Source organism: Cupressus sempervirens, chromosome 5 (genome assembly GCF_028749045.1).
Source record: "Cupressus sempervirens isolate cs-2001-9-10 chromosome 5, ASM2874904v1, whole genome shotgun sequence".
Lineage (NCBI taxonomy): Eukaryota > Viridiplantae > Streptophyta > Pinopsida > Cupressales > Cupressaceae > Cupressus > Cupressus sempervirens.
Window position 1 is genome coordinate 286861511 of NC_143122.1, and position 15640 is coordinate 286877150.

General features: G+C 38.4%; 1 pseudogene; it reads right to left on the bottom strand.

Annotated features, from left to right (window-relative positions):
• Positions 1–1336: 1336 nt before the first annotated feature.
• On the bottom strand, positions 1337–12440 carry LOC149555693 (pentatricopeptide repeat-containing protein At1g08070, chloroplastic-like; annotated as a pseudogene).
• Between the last annotated feature and the right edge of the window lie 3200 nt (positions 12441–15640).

Sequence of the window (15640 nt, forward strand, 5' to 3'; positions counted from 1 at the left end):
GCAGTGTCATTCACATATATTATACAAAAGATATTAGGAACGACAAATACTCTCATTTCTGTACCAAATACCGTTGCACGTACACTAACTAATCTAAGAAACAGCAGTTGATATATGTATTCTGTATATTCTTCCGATCATAATAGAGAAGCTTGCATTCATAATAATAGGCCATCAAAAAGAGCAATATTGTTGCTATTCACAAACATATTATAATTACATCAAGAAGCTTCATTATCAGTCAGGTTTTGGATAAGAGAGGGCATTATATAGTCTCATATACATTCAAGGTCAATATACTTATAGTACAAGCCTCTATATGACAGAATCCAACTCTAAATAATACTTAATCTTAAACGGAAATACTGATTGCTTCTAACCCACAATAATGCTTCAATTTTACAAATGAATATGGTTGGTTGAAAATACCGTATGCTTATCACCCAAACTCCAACTGCTGCTGTTGTTGTGAGCTTCCTTTCACTAAATTGCTGCTGTTGCTGTTAGCTTCCTTCCACTAAATTGCTACTGTTGCCTCCTTCCACTATTTAGGTGTAAAAATTGTGTTCGTTTGCAAAATTCACAGAGAGTTCCACTATTTATAGAAAAGCAAGGCAGCTATCTACAGAGGGTTCCAATAAATGCAATAACTACACAACAACTGATTAAGTAGAGGTGGCAATGAGGCGGCCATGAATTGAGATGATATTTACAGGCATCTACAGGCTAATGTCGCTGGAAGCATAAATGTGATATGATCGGACACTGACAGTTACGAAGGATTGCATTAAATTACTGACGGTTCTGGAAAATTCTAGATTGCACCAAATCTGATCACCATTGTGTGTAATGCTGGCTGGTCAAGACAGAATGACTACCATTGAAGTATTGTTAAGCATTGATTCATTTGATTTGACATATGACTGTTAAAAAAACAAAGAAATAATCTACTCCGTTCATATCTGATCAGATATTTTTGGGCGTTTGCTTTCTATGGAGTCGGATTATTCCCCTTCTTTTTGGACAGAGAGAAGAGGACGGATGGAAGGAATCCTCTCCACAATTACTCTGCTTTTTATAATGCTTTTAATAATCTGATTTGATGTTTACTGGGAAACTTGCGGCATCTAAGTTTTTTCTTATCTTTCTTATCCAATGTAAATACAGTGGCCACCGAGATGCTCGCAGATTGCAATGAGCAGAAGAATTTTACTGTCGTTGGGACTTTAATATCCTTCCACGTCTCCTTTCCTATCACCATCTTTACTACACGATCAACGGTTGAGAGCGTCTCAATGGCAGTCATTTGCTCTCCATCATTTTCAACCGTTGGATTTCAAACTGAGCCTCTCAACTTCATAGAGGAAACGCCTACGGCGTAATTATATCTGAGCAAGATAAGACACGCGTCGGGAATAGATAACAAGCCGTATCGAGACGTTGAATGGGTAGAAGTAGAACGTGCATCTTCCATGCCGCATAAACGAGCATATCTTAAGTGTTAAGCTTTCGTGCTTGGCGCATGAAATATATTCCAATATTTCTCTTACCTTGATCTTACTTTTAAGAAGTGATGACTCAGTAAATTATGTGGACATAACATCCAGATTCGATTGCCACCACGTTCCACTTGTCGCCATGAAGATTAGCACGTAGCGAATTGGTCTATAAAATTCTTTTTATACCTAGGGAACAGTCCGTGAACATTAGGGTCCAACATGATGTGACCAGCAACATAAGCGCCACCAACATGATGTGACCACCTCATGATAATCTAATCGTCATTTGTCTTTTGGCCAGTAGGAGTCCATAACTTTTGGAGGGCTGGAAATAGTAAGACTAGCACTTCATCTTTGAGAGAGTATGTTCATCGAAAGTAATCATTTAGTATTAAGCTCGGAGATAGCTTTATTAATTAAAATTAATTATTTACTACTAAATTTGGAGATGGCTTTATCAATGATCTAGAGAAATAAGGTCAGGTAGGTAATCTATGGATTACTCCTTTTCCTTTTATTAGAACCAAAAAGAGATTTGGTGGCCCTACTAAGTTAGCCCTTCTTGAGGGAGTAAGGTCAGATAGGTAATCTACAGATTGCTCCTTCTCTCTTTATTAGAACCACAAAGAGATCTGTTGGCCCACCAAATTAGCCCTCATCACATGTAAAGTTTGTATTTAGTTAAACATGCCACATGAACAAATTGCACCCAATACCGAAACATTGAAATAGAAGTCAAAGGTTGACAACACATTTGTCAAATCAATGCAAAATAAATTCCTTCCTGATAATTAAATAAATAAATTTACACATGATTTTTGACCTACATGTGGAAAGCAATTGTCAACCAAACTGTTGAGTACAACATGTACGTCATTGACTACACTTAAAATCAAGATACATCAAAAAGATCGATTTTCACATGGAATCTTAAAACGTTATGAGAATACATCTTCATAAGAACAAACACATCAAGAATATGAATAGGATGTTGACTTATGATTTGTTCCCACTTGACCCTCTATTTCTCTTCAAGAGAGTACGTAATGAATTGAACAACGCAAAAAGTTTCTTCATAAAGAAGCCCTAATCTAAAATTAGGAAACGAAAATTATCTTAAAGAAACAAATGTTAGCTAAACTAAGTGAACTTAAGATAGAAAGACATGCCTCTTAAATATAGAATGCACTAACAACCATCATATTTCTAAAAGTTATTTATTGATGAATTGTTACCTACATCAAAATGAGCATACTTTGAATTTTTTTTTAAGGCTATTATCTTGTTATCTTGAACCTTTAATAAGGATTACAAAACAACATCTCTTGTAGCATACATCATCTTTTATTCTTAAATTATTTACTTCAACATATCTCCCATTTTCCTTCATCAAATTAAGTCTAAAATTATGATAATTAAATAATTGATCTTGTAAGCTTGGAGATTGTCTTTGTCAAATTAGACTTAAAATATGATAATTATAAAGCTATTCTTTTGACCTTAGAAACCATCTTACAGAATTCTATATAAATATAATCATTTACACAACCTTAGAATCCAATTTGAATAAAGTTCTTATTTCAGAGTTACTTTTTCAAAAAAAAAATTCAAATATTTTCAATATTAAAATTGACTTCTCAAATGTGCTACAGATCACCCCTCCAAACAAAGCTACATCAATGTGAAAAATGGGAAATAGAAAATAACTGACAATAATGAACTATTTTCAAAAGAAGAAGATTTCCAATATGATTTTTTAAACAATCCCATAATAAACAAACTACTGACCACCTCCTATTTTATAAGCTTCAAAGAGAATTAATCCCAATTAGACTGAGGCTGAGGTTGAGGCTGTCTTTTCAAATAATCAATGTACTCAGAATCCAATAAATATCTTGAATAAGAATTATGGTAATCATAAATTAAATATCTCTATACAATCAATGGACAAAGGTCAGGTTATAGTTTCGCATTGGAATTCAGTCTTAACAGTGTTGATTGGATGTGCAACTTATAACGATATCTAACTCTCCCTCTAAGGAAAACATCTTCCATCTACTTCTTAACCTAAGAATTTTTTGTACAAGTCCCTCCTCTTTCTGACATGTAGTCTTCTGATATCAGGTTGATCCTAAGCATAACACACTAAGGCTTGATTCCTAGTGTAAAAGTGTTAAATAGTCAAAGTTTGACTTACTTTTCCAGGCTTAATTTCTTCCTTAGTGTGTGATGTTTAAGACTGGCCCTATTCAACCTCTACGAAAGCTAGAAGCAATGACAAAATCTTTTTAAGTTTTAATCGGGCAACCTGCTACATACTTATCGTGGACAAATATAAAGCACATGTATTCTCACAATTTACTTCCAAGTGGAAAAACTGACAGATATGTATGCAATAAGATTAATCCAGAGAAAGCACCAGAAAAGTTGATAAAGATGGTGAGCAAGAGATGTTGGTCTCTCTTCACTGTATCTCAGCATTGGTTTGAAACTTCGATTATAAATTATAATTAATAACCCTCTCTCACATTCCTACTGTCTGGGCACCTTTCCATTAACTTAACCCACTCCACTTCACCACTTCTCGTTCTCACGCCTTCATTTCTAGCATTTTTGTCTAGAAATGTACAAGCTTTCTGGAAAACAGTTCAATGTTATGGAACCTCCATGGGTTTTTAACGAATACCCCATCAGTATAGGGTACAGCTAGACAAATGACATATCATACGATGCCATGTCAAACAAAAACATGGTTTCTTTTTTCAAACATTCAGAAATAACACTTCTACAGAAACTCAAACTAATACTTGATTCCTTCTTACCATTGCAGGTTGAACGATTTGCTTGGGATGGCAACAGCAATAATCTCCACAAGAGCACTGTCCATCTGTTTAAAGATGAAAATGATTTGCATCTCTTACAACAATTTCTCTTGAAACAATCTTGGATATAACCTTGGTTGCATTGTGGCAATCACCACATACTCTGAGGTTTCTGACAACTTCTATAGTTGTTCCAGGGGATGTGTTTAACAACCCAAATGCAATTGCCAATTTGTCACTATGGTGGAAGAGTAGTGGTTCCTTCTCCTCCTCCTCCACATCATTCAACGCAGGTATTGTATCTGGAACGAACCCTGTTACCCTCATCTCCAAAGTTAATTTTTCCAGTTGTTCATAGATTGCTTATGTTTCTGGGGTATGTGCAATTTTATCGATTTCAATGGACATCAATCTCCTTAACTTTTGAGCATCACTCCACCTGCCTACTTCTGCATAAATTTTCGACATAAGAACATAAGTTGCTTTATTTTTAGGATCCAAATAAAAAAGGACTGTTGCCACAAATTCTCCTAGTCCCATAGTTTTGTGTGATTTACCAGGACCAAGAAAACTCATCCACACAACTGCATTAGGCTTCATTGGCATTTTGATGGTAAAGTTTAGGGTTCCCTCAAGATAGCCAGCACGTCCAAGAGGATCAACCATACATACGTAGTGATCTATAGTCATGACGATGCAAGAATAGTCGCTCATACTACTGAAGTATTTACATACGACATCCACAAGGCCTGCAAATAAAACATAAATTAAGATCATATCGTCAAGAGTAGTTGCAGAATGCTTCATTATTTCAAAGAGTTCGAGGACATTCATGCTATAGCCATGCATTGCATACCCTGCTACCATTGCATTCCATGAGGCCACGTGTGAATGATGCATTTTATCAAACAGTTTACGTACCTTATGTATGCTGACACATTTTGCATACTTGTCTATCGGGGTAGTCATGACCTCATCAATCAAAAACCCACTTTCAATTAATTTTTGATGAATCTCCACACCCTGTTCCAAAGCTCCAAGTTTGGCACAAGCTTTAAGGATGCTAGCAGAGGTTGATGAGTCTGGTTTTAAATCTGCCAGCTGCATTTGCTTAAAAAGCTCCAATCCTTTATCAAATGCATATCCAACAAGGATTGCAGTCCATGACACCACATCCGGTTGATGCAACTTATGAAATAATTCTAGTGCCTTCTCTAAATTGCCACATTTTGCATACATGTCTATGCATAATTGTCACAACCATAAGAGAGGAAAATTCCCTCTCAATTATTTTTTGATGGAAATCCATACCCTGTTTTAAAACTCCAAGTTTTACGCAAGTTGGAAGAATGGTGGAAAAGGTTGATAAGTCTGGCCTTAAACCTACCAATTGCATGTGCTCAGATGTCTCGAGGGCTTTATCATTTAACCCATTTTTTACATATTCAGAAATGATTGCAGTCCACAAGACTACATTAAGTTCAGTCATTTTCTCGAAAATCCTCAGAGACTCGTCAAGAGCACCATTTTGTGCATATCCTGGTATCATAGCATTCCATGAAACATCATTTCTTTGAGGCGTCTTGTCAAACAATCTATGTGCTTTCTCTCTTGTCAAACAATTTATGTGCTTTCTCTATGCTCCCACATTCAGCTTACATGTCTATCAAAGCAGTCACAGCTATAATACTTGATAAAAATCCTCTTTCAATTACTTTATGATGGATTTCCTGTGATGAACCTCCTTATAGCAATATCGTGAGAATGCTCGAAATAACCGAATACAAAGTGATAGCAGAACTCAGAATGAATCTACTGATCGCAGGCCACTTCGAGGGGGTAACCTCCTTTGAGCAAGCTCAATACAATAAATTCGTCCGTGCCCATCAAGGGCCTCAACCTATTCTTATATACTGAGTACGATCTAGAAAAGTAATACTACCTATGCATGTGGGATAATAAAATATACTCACGGGACGACTTACAAAGCATATGCGTCCAACAACACTACTCTAACAAAATAAACAGAAGGAACACACAGGTTCCTAACATCCCCTCTCCCTTAGAAAAAAGCTTTGTCCTCAAAGCTTAAGGTGTGGAAATTGTTGTTGAATCTGAAGAAGGGGTTCCCAGGTAGCATCCTCTGGTTGCATGCCATGCCACTGAATCAAGACCTCAGAGATGGAGCGAGAGCGAAGCTGGCGAGTGCGCTGGTCAATGATTGCCACCGGCTCCAGGATAATGGATCCTTCCGTATCCATTTCAGGGAGAGTAGTTTGTGCTCTGACAGTGGTACCCAGAACTTTCTTTAGACAAGAAACATGAAAGACTGGATGAATGCGGGAAGAAGGAGGAAGTTCCAGTTTATAAGCAACTGAACCAATCTTCTGCAGAACCTTATAAGGCCCATAAAATTTTGGGGCCAGCTTATGACGCCCTTTCAGCTTTAGGGAGGATTGTTTGTATGGCTGTAGACGAAGAAAAACCATATCCCCAACTTGAAATGAGCGCTCAGAACGGTGTTGATCTGCTTGCTGTTTCATCCGATTACGGGCCATGTGAAGATTATCCTGTAAGGTACGAAGAATCTGATCCCTGCTGCGGAGAACTATGTCAACTGCCTGGACTGGTGAGCTGTTGGGAGTGTAGGGAAGGAGCACTGGAGGTGCCTGACCATAGACTGCTTCATATGGAGTCATTTTAGAGGCAGTGTGGTAAGAGGTATTGTACCACCATTCAGCTAAAGGGAGCCACTTGGCCCACTGATGTTGCTGTTCGGAAGTGAAGCAACGAAGATAAGTTTCCAAGCATTTATTGACAATTTCAGTTTGACCATCAGTTTGTGGGTGATAGCCCGAACTCATCTTCAGTTTGGTGCCAGTTTTCTGAAACAGTTCAGTCCAAAAATGACTGGTAAAAGTTGCATCACGATCAGAGACAATGGAAGAAGGGAGTCCATCAAGACGAAATATCTGGTCCATGAAGATTTGTGCAACAGAGGAGGCAGTATAGGGGTGGCTGAGGGCACAAAAATGACTATATTTCGAGAGACGATCAACCACAACCAAGATCACTGTCTTGCCACCGAATTTAGGAAGCCCTTCAATGAAATCCATAGAAATATCAGTCCAAATCCGTGTAGGGATGGGCAATGGTTCGAGCAAGCCAGGAAGGAGGGTCGTTTCACCCTTGTGGCGTTGGCAAGTATCACATTCAGCCACCATCTGTTGAATCGTCTGCTTCATCCCTTTCCAAAAGAAGTTTCTCCTTGCTTGCTCATAAGTTTTGAGGAAGCCTGAGTGCCCTGCTGAAGGAGAAGCATGGAGTTCATAAAAAATAGCCTGATGTAGAGCTGGGTTCTGAGGAAGCACTAGCCGACCCTTGTATCGAAGAGAAGCACCATCCCAAGAGTAATGTGGTATAGTAGAAGGATTATTGGCTAGCTGGTGAATGATTTGAGATAAAGAAGAGTCACTGTCATAGCCCTGCTGAACAGACGCTAACCAATTGGGAATGGGCATAGAAATAGCGGAAAGGGAAGCTTGATTATCAAATGTGCGAGAAAGAGCATCTGCCACAATATTCTCCTTACCCTTCTTGTAGGTGATCTCATAATCATACCCCATGAGTTTGCTGACCCATTTCTGTTGTGTAGGAGAGGATACCCGTTGTTCCAGAAAGTATTTCAGACTTTGGTGATCGGTTCTGATGCAAAAATGACTCCCTAAGAGGTATGGCCGCCACTTCTGTACAGCATGCAAAATAGCCATCATTTCTTTTTCATAAGTAGAGAGGGCTAGATTCTTACCAGAGAGGGCTTTGCTAGTGAACGCAATAGGATGGTCATCTTGCAGGAGAACAGCACCCAATCCATTGCCGCAAGCATCACTCTCAATAGTGAAGGGTTTGGAAAAATCTGGCATCGCGAGAACAGGTGTACTGCACATAGCCTGTTTCAGTTGTTCAAATGCAGTCTCAGCAACAGGGGTCCAGGAGAAGGCATCCTTTTTTAACAGAGCTGTCAATGGTGCTGCAATTTTCCCATAATTTTTGACAAACTTGCGGTAGTAGCCAGTCAACCCCAAAAAACCCCGAAGGCTCTTGAGAGTTTTAGGATGCGGCCAAGTTTTCATGGCATCTATTTTTGTAGGATCCACCCGCACTCCATGGTGTGCAACAATATGCCCGAGATACTCCACTTCCTCCTGGCCAAACACACATTTAGATAGTTTTGCACAGAGTTGATGATCAGAGAGAAGTTGCAAGACAAGCTCCAGATGATGGAGATGCTCAGCCCAAGTTTTGCTATATATGAGGATATCATCAAAGAAGACCAGAATGAATTTCCGGAGGTATGGTCGAAATATGTTATTCATCACTGCCTGAAATGTTGAAGGAGCATTCGTGAGGCCAAAGGGCATGACTAAAAATTCATAGTGACCATCATGTGTGCGGAAGGCAGTTTTAGGTATATCCTCCTCATTAACCCGAATTTGATGATACCCAGAACGAAGATCTAACTTGGAGAAAAAATGAGCCCCATGAAGTTCATCAAGAAGTTCATCAACAACTGGAATGGGAAACTTGTCCTTTATAGTGAGATGATTAAGTGCTCGAAAATCAATGCAGAGTCGCCATGACCCATCTTTTTTGTGAACAAGCAGAACTGGAGAAGAAAAGGAACTGGTACTAGGGCGAATAATACCTTGCTTCAGTAAGTCACGGACAAGTATCTCGATTTCGGTCTTCTGATGAAATGGGTAGCGGTAGGGCCTGATGTTGGGCGGAACACTGCCAGGAAGGAGCTGAATACGGTGGTCCTCTGGACGAGAAGGAGGTAATCCCACAGGTTCAGCAAATACACCAGAATACTTGTCCAAAATGTGTTGGAGATCGGCAGGAGTGCTAGAGACTGCTGATGGCTGCATCTGAATGGAACGGAGCTGAGCGATGACACCATGTGAATTCTTCTTAAGAAGTTTTTCCATACGGTGTGAACTGATGATGCTGAGAGACCCTGGTTGTAAGCCTTTCAAAGTGTGTTGGTGCCCCTCGGCTGAAAACTGCATCCAAAGTTCAGCAAAATCCCAGAGAATGGGGCCAAGAGTGCGTAACCATTGGGCACCCAAAACCACATCACAGCCACCTAAGGGTAAGGCAAACATGTCAGAGCGCATGTTATAATCTCCAATAGAGAGACGCACATTGCGACATTTCCCTTTACAAGGTAAAGTGCCCCCATTGGCAATCATGACTTCAAAGCTAGAGCAGGGATGGATAAAGCAATCAGCCTGTTTGGCTATTCGTGGATCAATGAAGTTATGAGTGCTACCAGAATCAATGAGTATAGTAAGAGGGATCTTCTTGAACAAACCCTGGACCCGCATGGTTTGTGGAGTAGTGACTCCTGCCAAAGCATGGACAGATATCTCTGGTGGAGCTTCTGGTGAAGGAGGTTCAGGCTGGTGAGGCTCAACCTCATCATCCACTGTTTCCTGAGCATCTACATATTCTTCCAGTTCCGGTGGAGAATCCACATCCAAGAGATAGAGCTTTTGCTGAACACATCTATGGCCCCGAGACCATTTCGCATCACAATTATAACAAAGCCCTTTGTCTCGCCTGACTCGCATCTCTGTTTCAGACAAGTGCTTGATCGGAGTAGTTCTGGGAGCTGGTATGACTCGAGGGTTGTGAGAACCTGTATTTCTGAATGGAACAAAATTAGATCTGGAGCGTTGTAGAGCACTAATCTTGTCTTCCGCTAACTTAGCCAACCCAAGGGCTTCCATCATTGTAGTAGGTCGAAACATTTTGACTTCTGAGCGAAGTGCATCCTTCAGACCACTGACAAAACAACTACGGAAGAATTCATCAGACAAGCCCTCTGTGTAATTAGCTAATTTTTCAAACTCTGTCTGGTATTCTCTTACAGTGCCTGTTTGACGCAGTTTAGTGAGTGCTCCTGTGAAATCATCAAAGGAACTAGGGCCAAAGCGCTCCAAAATGAGGGTGCACAATTCTCTCCACGTTGGGCCTACATTAGCCTTGATGTACCAACGGAACCATTGAAGAGCTTCATGTTCCAAATGAAAAGATGCAAGGGGGACTTTGTGGTTATCCAAAGTATTATGCAAGCTGAAATACTGCTCTGCCCTATAGATCCATCCAGTCGGATCAGAACCATCGAAGCGTGGAAAATCAAGCTTTGGTCCACGGAAATTGCCAGAAGAGGACCCAGTATCTCCTGAATGGTTTCGGCTCATGGCTGACTGCTGAAAGTTAAGACCCAGAATTTTGTCATCCACATCTTGAAGTTTGGTTTTGAGGGATGCCATTTCTTCTTCCATGATTTTTGCTCCTATACGCGTAACAACCATAAAGCAAGGTTTTTTTTATTTTTTATTTATTTTTTTTTTTTTTTAATTTATTTGGAATGGGTAGAAGATGAGAAACAAAAACTTTTTTAGTTATGGCAAACTTGGATTTGGGTAAAACTCAGATAGGAAATGGGTGTTCGACGGGTGGTGGGAGACTATCTAGGGACAAGGGAAACAGAAAAATGAGGGTTTCAAGGGTAGGGAGGCGAAATGAGGCGAACAGTCTAAGAGGGATAAGGGAGCAAAATGAGGAATTGAATCTTGTGGCTCAGTTTGGTGGCGATTGGATGAGAGGTGAAAAAGATAGGGCAAACCCTAAAATTAGATAAATGAGGGATTTAGGGCTTTGATATGTAAAATTTGGGGTTGGGTCGCCAAGGAAGGAAGTATGCGAAATGATATTGCAGACGTTCTGCGGAAGTATGAGCAGAAACAGAAAGCAAACAAGGAAGCTACAACTAAAAAACAGAAAAATTTTTACTCTTTTTTTTTTTTTTGTGAACAGTCGACTTAGAAAAATTCACTCACAGACAGAACAACTGAAAAGAGTTATTGCAATAACAAGAGATATTAGAAGTGAGAGGAACCTGAAGGCAACGACAAAAAAAAATTTGATGTAATTTCCACCCAGCGAGCCCAAGAGAGTGCTCTGATACCAGATGTGATGAACCTCCTTATAGCAATATCGTGAGAATGCTCGAAATAACCGAATACAAAGTGATAGCAGAAATCAGAATGAATCTACTGATCGCAAGCCACTTCGAGGGGGTAACCTCCTTTGAGCAAGCTCAATACAATAAATTCGTCCGTGCCCATCAAGGGCCTCAACCTATTCTTATATACTGAGTACGATCTAGAAAAGTAATACTACCTATGCATGTGGGATAATAAAATATACTCACGGGACGACTTACAAAGCATATGCGTCCAACAACACTACTCTAACAAAATAAACAGAAGGAACACACAGGTTCCTAACATTTCCATGCCCTGTTCCAAAGCTTCCATTTTGGCACATGATGGGAGTAAGCTGGCAAAGGTTGCTGAGTTTGGTTCTATATCTGCCAACTACATCTGCTTAAAATAATCGAATGCTAATTCAACAAAACAATTATGTGCATAACCAAAATGACCACATCTCTTTGAGGCATTGTGTCAAACAGTTCGGTTGCCTCATGTATCCTCCTATATTTTGTATACATATCCTCTTACATTTTGCATATCTATCAAGGTATTGGTAACACTAACATTAGATTGAAACCTACACCTAATGATTTTTCCACGAATCTACAAACAATGTTGTACAGATGCTACATTGGCACAAATACTGGCTATAATTGTTAATGTAATGTGAGCAGGCAGCACGCCAGTTGGTTGCATTTTGTTAAGCTTGAGAAAACCTGTACGTTTTATGAGTTGTAATTCTTGTACTCCATGAGAAGACATCTGGTTGAGTCATATGATCAAATACTTTGCGACCACAAACCAAACTTCTACACTTCTCATACATGTTGATAAGTGTATTTTGTAAAAACGTTTGTGAGGCAAATTCCAAACCCCTTCCATTGATGTGATAGTGGATTTTCTTTACCTTCTAGTAATGACTTCTCCGCAATACAGACATGCAATAATTGAAGATATGAAGAAAAACCTACAGGCGTGGTAAGCAAAATGAGTTGTCTCTTTCAAGCAAACCTCTCCACAGAGTGCTCTTAGATTGAAAGGGTACTGAATGGCATGAGAAATCAATGATACTTATTCTACTATAACTCATTTTCTATGTTACCTGCACTAGAGGAGGGAACCCAACAGCACTTGAGCACGTTCCAATGGTTGTGATAGGAGTTTTTAACTTAACACCCACACTTGATTTAATATCCAACATTTTTGACAAGATTGTACCAATAGTTGTGAATTTAAAGTTGTTCTTGCTAAGGATGACTACCCATAATTGAATGAAAAGTGTTTGTTTTCCCAAAAATAACCAATAGTGTGATGTCACATCAGTTACACAAGTATGGGGGTCTCCAATTCACTATGATTGGTCTCACTTTTTTTTGGGTTGTTTTGGACAGCTTAACAAAAAGCATGTTGATGTGACATCATATTTGATGACGTGGCTCTGAAACCTTAATTATAAGCAGGGGACTTGCCAAATAAGCTACTATCAAAAAATGAGAGTGATTTCAAATTTCCACATAGGATTTTGAGAAGCACGAAGTTAGGGTGCTCAACTACTGGGTCCTCTCCCTAAATTTGTTAATCTCAGTATCGTGGCCTTTAAACGATTTGTGTCTATGCTTTATCAATGCCAATCGAAATGAGGAGAGTGAGCATGCAGGCAAACACCAACCAAATCTTTGAAAAGAAAAATTAAATCGAATTAGGACATTCCCAGCTCCTGTGAAACAAATTGAACTTTCTCTAGCGTAAGACTGTCAGATTGTTTGAATAATTTGACCAAAGTCTCTTGCGGATAAGAAGCCTATCAGCGTGAATATAAGGCTTTGGGAGTTATATTTGTAGTAAATAATTTCTAGCACATAATAGTTTAAGTTTTTACATGAACTTGATAGTGACAGTAACAATGGATAGCTACAAGAGAAGAGGTTGGGAGCATTCTTATAACAATTAGACATGAAGTCCAACTGTCATATCTTTTTATTGCATATTCACATCTTTGTCTCTTCGTCTTTTCTTGAAGACTATGTATAAATATCAGGGAAAAGTCCTATGTAACCAAGTTGCAAGTTGCAATTGCTAAATAAATGATTATTTCTTCTCTCAATGTGGAGGTAGCCACAAGTTGTGGTGAACTACGATAAATCATGTCTCTTGCCTCTATTTGTGTGTTCTCAATTTGTCTTTTAAATTAAAAAGTGGTATCAAAGCATGTAAGATCCTGAAGAGAAGAGTAGTCTATCATAGCAGGGTAAGAGTCTAGAGTAGGTAGAGAATGAGAGTTCAAACCTTCATTATAATGAGAATAAACATGAAAAAGTGAAACAGGGCATGAAAATAAACAACAACACATTTCAAATATGATTAATCATTAAATTAAAGTGTTTTGTTAATTTTTTTAATTCTACAATTGGTATTAGAGTTGTATGGAAAGATCTGGAGCTATTAGAGTCGATGAAGATCTCGGGGTGTGAAGAGTGTTCTTGAGATTATTTGGGTTGGAATGTTTTACAGGAGATGAGAGCATGAAAATATATTTTGAGCATGTGTGATTTGGGCTACGGTGTTTCAAAGAAAATTAAAAAATAAAATTGATGTCTTGCAAATTTGGTTGAAGAAAGAAAGAAAATTGTATTGAAAAAATTACAAAAGAAGATAGATTGTTTAAAGAAGTTGCTCACAAATGAAAGGAGATATTGAAGCCATAATTTCAAGTAGTTCATTTGTGTAATATTTTTTATTTGTTTCAATGGGGAAGACAAGAAAAAAAGAATAAAAGTTTCATGTGTGAGAAAGATATTTTGAATGATGAATTGAGAAAATTGGAGAAGTGTAATTCACAATTGGTCGAGAATTTCAAAAGTTTTTTTTTTCTTTCTATTGAGAATAAAGTATCAACATTACAAAATAACTACAACTTTAAAGAGTTTCCATGGGGATTTTATAGTCCTAATAGTCAACCAACATATTGGAGTAGAATTCCTCTTCTATCTCTAGCTTATGATTATACAATATGAACAAGTTACTTACAAAATATTACAACCCAAAAAATGTTCTACACTATGCTAATCTTGAACAACATCCCTAGAAGTGACAATGGTCCATCCTTGTGTTTCTAGGTATATCATAGTGACCATGGTTGGAGGAAGCATGGCTATTAGGGTACCAGCAATAGCATGCCCCCGACATTCTTGTATGATCTTCTTAGTTTTTTCCATAGCTCTATCAAATGAGGAAGACACTATCATTTTCTTCTCCATCATGTATCCATATTTGATCTCCTCTTTGAGCATTGTAGCTACTCGACTTCACAACAACTCTTTAAACTTTCCTTTTTCTACCTTCAAGATAAGAGTAATATGTAGAGATATGTTAAAATATACAAGTCTCCTGAGAGACTCAGTAAGATTCCTAGAAATACTAGAGAATATGCTATCATTTATTTTCTTCCATTAAAGCCACATTATGTCTATTAAAAGAACAAACCATAATCTATTGCATATATTCTTAGTGCTCAATATGTTCCCTAATATAACATTTTGGATTTTAAAGTTGTCATTCATGATGAAGCCAAAAAGAGCCCAAATCTCTTTAGCAAAGAAGCAATCAAAGAAGATGTGGTAAAGATTCTTAGGATTTCTACAACAAGAGCATAGATTGAAATCCCCATCAGGTTTGTTAATGGGTAACTTGTGCAAGAGGAACTGCCAGAAGAAGCAAAGCTTTGGAGGTTTAGAGGGTTTGTGCCATAGATCAAGCAAAATGTTCTCACATTCATTAGGATTCCAAGAGTAGTTCCAACAGGAATTGAGATGGTTATAAATATCATGGTTATCAATCAAGAACTAGTAGATGCGTTTAGCCTTGGTTTGGGTTAAGGAGGTACCATTCTTCCAACAATAGGTTGAAATTATACTATCTATGACAACAATAGGTCTAGGGAGTATAAGGGGAAGGGTGGCCTTCACAATTAATCCATGTGTTCTTCTTTGTGAATCTGGTAACCTGTATTTATCACTCAGCCAATCCCAACTAACAAGATTCCTGTCTATTATGATATCATTAAGGGTGTTGATTCCAATAGCATCCCATTTCTTTGGTGAACATCCTTGGGAAGTGCTAGAGGCTTTTCCCCATGATATAAATTCCACCAAATAGGTTTTTCACCATATTATATTGTTGTCCATGTTGATTGGCCCATTATCAGACAAGTGTGACCTCATTAGCTCCCAACACTTCTAGATGGACCTAAAAACAT